This window comes from Tamandua tetradactyla, chromosome 9 (genome assembly GCF_023851605.1).
Source record: "Tamandua tetradactyla isolate mTamTet1 chromosome 9, mTamTet1.pri, whole genome shotgun sequence".
NCBI lineage: Eukaryota > Metazoa > Chordata > Mammalia > Pilosa > Myrmecophagidae > Tamandua > Tamandua tetradactyla.
Genome location: NC_135335.1, coordinates 91,609,984 through 91,615,906, shown reverse-complemented (window position 1 = coordinate 91,615,906; position 5,923 = coordinate 91,609,984).

Sequence of the window (5,923 nt, the reverse complement as noted above, 5' to 3'; positions counted from 1 at the left end):
AATATGACACATATGCATGATGGGGTGTTATTTAGCCATAAGAAAGAAGAAGTTGTGAGACATGCTGTAATACAGAAGAACTTTGAAATCATTATGCTTAGTGAAATAAAGAAGGCACATGAGGACAAAGATTGTGTGACATCACTTATAATAGGTGGGTAGAAACTGCAAATTTGCAAGATAGGAAGCAGATTAGAGGTCAGGGGGCAGGGGAATTGGGGAAGGAATGGAGGGTGTTTTTAAAATTATGACAAAGAAACTGAAGGTTTGTGGCAAGCATAAAAGGTTAATAAATAAACACTCTAGACAGGAGATTGACCCGATCAGAGAAACAGCAGGATTTTGGGGCAGTGTTAAAATCCAGTGAGATTGCAGACCATATCCTAGAGTGGTGCCAATATTTTTATCTACATTTTTTTCTCCAATTGTCTGAGTTCTGTAAAGAGAAAAAAGATGGTTGGAGTCAAGTTTGAGGATTTCTGAGCAGAATACAGGGCAAGGTACAGCCTTATATCAGGTTTAGTATACTGTAAAGGATAGTTGAAATGTTGGTACTGGAATTTAAACTTGAAAGGGAAAATTTGAAGATAGAAGTAGGATAATGGATAATGAGAAAGTAAATAGAGGTAACTGGTGAAGTGAGTGAATAATAAATTGCATAAAGAGGAGACTGTGGTCAAAGAGAGTGGCCATGGATATGTCATATAACCATGCCAAGCTTCAAGTTTTTATTGGTGGAATGAAAGACCTGGACTGAAAGATTGCCGAGTTTTCTTCTAACTCTAACAATTTGTTTCTGGGTGTCTTCAGGGATGGGGAGTACTTGAGGATGGATCCTGTTAGTCACCAACAGTGTATAAAGGCCACAGGACACCAGAAAACCACAGGCTCAGGACTGACCATCTGGGGGTGATTATGTTTCTAGGGTGTCACCTATGCGGAGATGAAAGGAATAAATTGACAACTGTGAAAATCACCTTAAACCCTGCACTGCTGATTCTTGGTACTTTTCTCATCTAAGCCAGGACAAGAGGAAATGGAAATTTTATCTTGCAGTTCTACCGATGGATAATCTTGCAAGCTTCAAAGCTTTAGGGTCACTTTGAAGATTGATGGCTGAATTTAAATAGTTTCCTTTTAGGATTCTTATAGGAAACTCTAGTAAAAGGATCTGGCCTTCAAGTACATTTTTTTTTTTTTGACTTATACAATGACTCTGCCTGATACAAGGATGTCGGATAGAGTGCATGATTGGGATAGGACAATGGTGATGGATGGGCCCAAAACCTGCAGGTGGATTGGTGCAGTGGAGTGGAGAAAGGTGGCTGATGAGATAGGGAATAATGAGCATTGATACTTGTGAATCCTGTTGGGTTTTAATAGTATATACTTATCAACACTAAAGTGAATAACAACAATAATAATGACCAATTATTATATGCCAGGCACTGTGCAAACTGTTCATTATCTCATGCAATTCTCAAAAAAAAAAAAAAATCGTATGTGATGCTATGATTATTCCTGTTTTAAAAATGAGATAGCTAAGGCTTAACGAAGGTAAAGAGTATGTACCTAGTTCACACAGCTGGCATGTGCCCTTAATTTTAGGATCTGGCATTAATGCGTCTTAAGTTCCTAGGTCCACTGAAGTAAGAAAGATTGTGCAGAGAACATAAATAAGCTTGGAATCTTGAATCCCCACAACCCTTTTAGAACAGTTAACATATTTCTCATATTCCTGACAGATGGGTTTACTACTCCACAGTCGTTCTTTTCAGTGATCAATGTTTGGGTTCCTACGATTTTCTTTTATTTGCCAAGGAATAATGCCTTTTGATAGCTACCAGGAAACTTCCTTGAATTACCTTCCAGGCTAAAACATCTAGCTACAGAAGACTCTAGTAGAGTATATCATTTAACGAAAACTATAAATCCCCCCAGAAGTTAATAATTTACTAAACAATAGTAGCCTAACAATTCTTTTCTGAAGTTGTAAGCAGAGAAATTAAAAACAAAACATTTGAAAACCTGTCCTACTTTTCCTTGGGATTTTATTTTGCTTTTTCTTTTGATGTCTTTTTATTTCTCCCTCTTAACTGTACATACATCCGTTGGCTAAGCACACTTTAATATGTTGCTGGGATACAGGTGTTTGGAAACATAGGCACATAATTTATACCTGCTTCTTGTTGCCAAGGAAACTGGGAAAACTTTGGGATATTCCTTTGGGAATTATGACCACAAACTGGAAAGAACTGTATTAAGAGTTTGAGAAGAAGAAAAATACGTAAGATGTATTTTAATTGTATTTCCTCACTGCAGACTAATGTTTAAAAGCTCTGTTGCCTTTTTCTGCCTGTGGTATAAATATTGCTTCATAAGTCTTTTTCAGTAAGTTTGATCACATTACATGGTATGTTGGGATGGTCAGCATATTGAAATATAAACACAAACCACATTTGAAAAGCATTACATTAAAAAAGGCTATAAATAAAAACATCGGTGCTTTAAGGGATGATGCTTCTAGGACTTTAGTTCTGCAAACTTTCCTCTCTCAATCAGAGCATAAGATTTGCAGGAAAAAGTTTTTGCTTAAGCTAACCCCTACTGGAAAATCATCCCCAGGTAAAACAAACAACAAGTAAAATTTGTGAAATCTATTTTGTTTCTCCAGCTGCAAGGAACATTATAACTGCCTGAGATTTCCTGCAATCCCAACCCTGACAAGCTTTCTTAATATTATTGAAGCTGACAGTGTGAGAGTTAAGTTTAATATTGCAGGGAAAACTAACAACTCTCTGCCAGGATGCGCCTCTTTTACATGTGTACATAATTGGGTGCTGAAACATAGCCGCCCAGGAACGCAAGAATGTTCTCTTCCAGACGATATCTTTAATAAAACTCGGCGTTCTTGTAATAACTCAAGTCACTTTCTAAAAACTGCTCCAGCCCGTCTGTAGGAAGTACCTTGTCTCCATACACAGAGTCCAAACAATGCTAAAAAGGGAAATGGAACATATGGTAATAAACTCTCGGAAGCTTTGATGTGGGTTGTAATGGGCAACCAGGACTCGGAGAGGCACTGGCAATCATGAACTCCCCCCCAAGGGCCTCATTAACCAGGCCCACTGTGGCGCAGCGGAGGAAAACAGTATCTGCACTCCGAGGAGATGGGAGCCTTTCAGGACGAACCCTGCATTTTCCTTTGGTTGGTGTGAGAGTGAATTTGAAAGTAAGGAGGTTTCAACAAGAAGCTGGGATTAAACCACTGCTCCAAGAGTCCCTTTACCATAAGTGAGTCTATTTATTTGGAAATAAAATTAATGAGCTTTTGGAGGTTTATTTCAGTCAAATGTGGCATAAGGAACACTGGCCGTAAAAGGTCTGGAGATTTACTCTTTAGCTAGTCTGAGCTCTGACCATATGGCAGTTGGAAACACTCTTTGCTTCAGAGTTTCCATTGGGAGAATTGGAGAAAGTGGTGGACACGGAGTACATGTGTCAGGCCAGAGTGTTCTCTAGTGTCGTCTAGTATCCTGCTAATTTCCCCCTAAGGTCCGCTTCCATATAAAAACAATGATTCGCAGATATGTCTGTGGGGATGAGAAATACCAAGGATTATTTTATGGGCACTGCCACACGTGCACACACACACACATGCACACACATACATCCTGCTACCTTCTGCTCCTCTTCCTTCTTTCTTTTCCTCCTTCTCCTCTTTTTCTTCTAATACATTCGTATTAAAGATAAATTCTCAAAAATCTTGACAATGTGTTCTTAAGATAACCCATCAAAGTAAGAAAAGAAAAGGTTCCAGAATGGGTAATATCCCTTGTTGTGTAAATGGTTTTAATCATAGTAGCCTCTAGTTATCCATTCATTATCTTATGAACTTATTTATTTGTATCCAGGTTTTTTTTCAGTTTTATAGATCATAACTGCATCTTATCATTTTGTTCACTTGAGCTCCATAATAGTTTGCAGTTTTCTTTTAAAATGATAACAATTATTTTTATTATTCTGCAGTTATTTGTTCAGTGCTTGCTACATTCTGTATATCCAGCATCATGTTAATCCTTAGAACAAGTCTTTGGTGTGGGCATTACCATTTCCATTTTATAGATGGGGAAATAATCTCCTAGAAACTTGGTTAATTGCTCTGAGTCATGGGATTCATGAATAGCAGCCTGGATTCACAGAGCTATAAATCCATATTGTAAGTGCGCCAGATGTTGGAGAGATTGGCAGCCAGAAAATTGCCAGTGAAATATTGAAAAGGAGACAAAAAATGGTCAAGATGTAAGAGATTTGTATTCTACCTTTATCGCCGTGGCTAACAAAGTTAAGACCTCAAGCAAGTCACTACCTGTGGTAGTTAGACTCAGTTGTCAACCTGGCCAGGTGAAGGCACCTAGTTCTGTTGCTGTGGACATGAGCCAAGGGTATGTGAACCTCATCTGTTGCTAATTACACCTGCAGTCAGCTAGGAGGCGTGCCTGCTGCAATGAATGATATTTGACATAATTGGCTGGTGCTTAAATGAGAGAGCAACATACCTCATCTCAGCACTTGCAGCTCAGCCCAGGCCTTTGGAGATGCAGAAAGGAATCACCCTGGGGAAAGTTGTTGGAACCCAGAGGCCTGGAGAGAAGGCCAGCAGAGATTACTCTGAACCTTCCCATGTAAGAAAGAACCTCAGATGAAAGTTAGTTGCCCTTCCTCTGAAGAACTAACAAATAAATCCCCTTTTATTAAAAGCCAATCCATCTCTGATGTGTTGCATTCTGGCAGCTAGCAAACTAGAACACTAACCAGTTTATATTCCTAATCCTCTTCTATAAATGATTAATGAACTTTTCTGACTGCTGCCATAACTACTTTAAAAGAGAAATATAAACCTCCCATTAAGCTGTGGCATGCAGAAATTAACTAACATCTGTAACGTTTTACATTATTCTTACATATATTTTCAAATTTAGTCACTTTAAGCTTCATAGCATCTCTTAACAACTCAGAAATGTGTCTAGATAAGATGTGTGTCTACACTGGATGACTTTTGTCTTCCTGGCACAAGATTCGAGGTTGAATGTAGGAAAAAGAAACAAAATTCCATGATTGTAAATGTCTCTAGACCCCAACCATGGACCTCAAAATCATGATGACTTTCTGTCAGGATTTCCTAGACTATTGGTCTGGGAGAGAAATAATGAAAGTATGGAGAGAAACCTGCAAATTCATCGAAGCTCTTTACTGAAGTAAGTGTTTGAATTTCAGCTCCTCCCCACAGACCTAAACACATCTTCTCCTTGCTTCCTGGTAGTATGAGGCATTTTGATCGTCAATGAAATTAATTCTCTGAAGATGGTCACTCTTGATGGAGAGCATGTGTTGGTAGCTGCCTGTCCTCTCAGCAAGAGAGCTGAGACTTCTTGAGCTCAGGCAAAGCTGGAGATCATGTCCTATATTTCTGTACCATATTGAGGATAAGTTCTACATCATGGCTGTGCTTGTTTGACCTTTTCCTGCTAGACCTGATGGCACCTCTCTTCCTTGGAAGGGATGAAGGTAAGCCATCCACCACTTCCCATTAGGGAACCCACGTATTTTCTCCTCCATGCATATTTGGTATCGTCGTCTGCAGTCCTTCGGCAGAAGGAATCTACCTGTAGATTCTTATTCTTAAAAAATACCAAGATTCTTCATGTTGGGTCTGTAAATTTGGAGAGCCTTTGAATGCCCTTGTAATATATAGTTCCATAAGTGGCCAAAATATAAACTAATTATGTATTTACTGTATAAATGATTAAACTCTTAAATTTCATCATAAGTAAACAATAATTCCTCCACCTTTGTTCTGGGATATTTCCCAAACAAATCACTTAGCTTTCTGTTCAGGTTCCTGCTCATACTACATATTCTC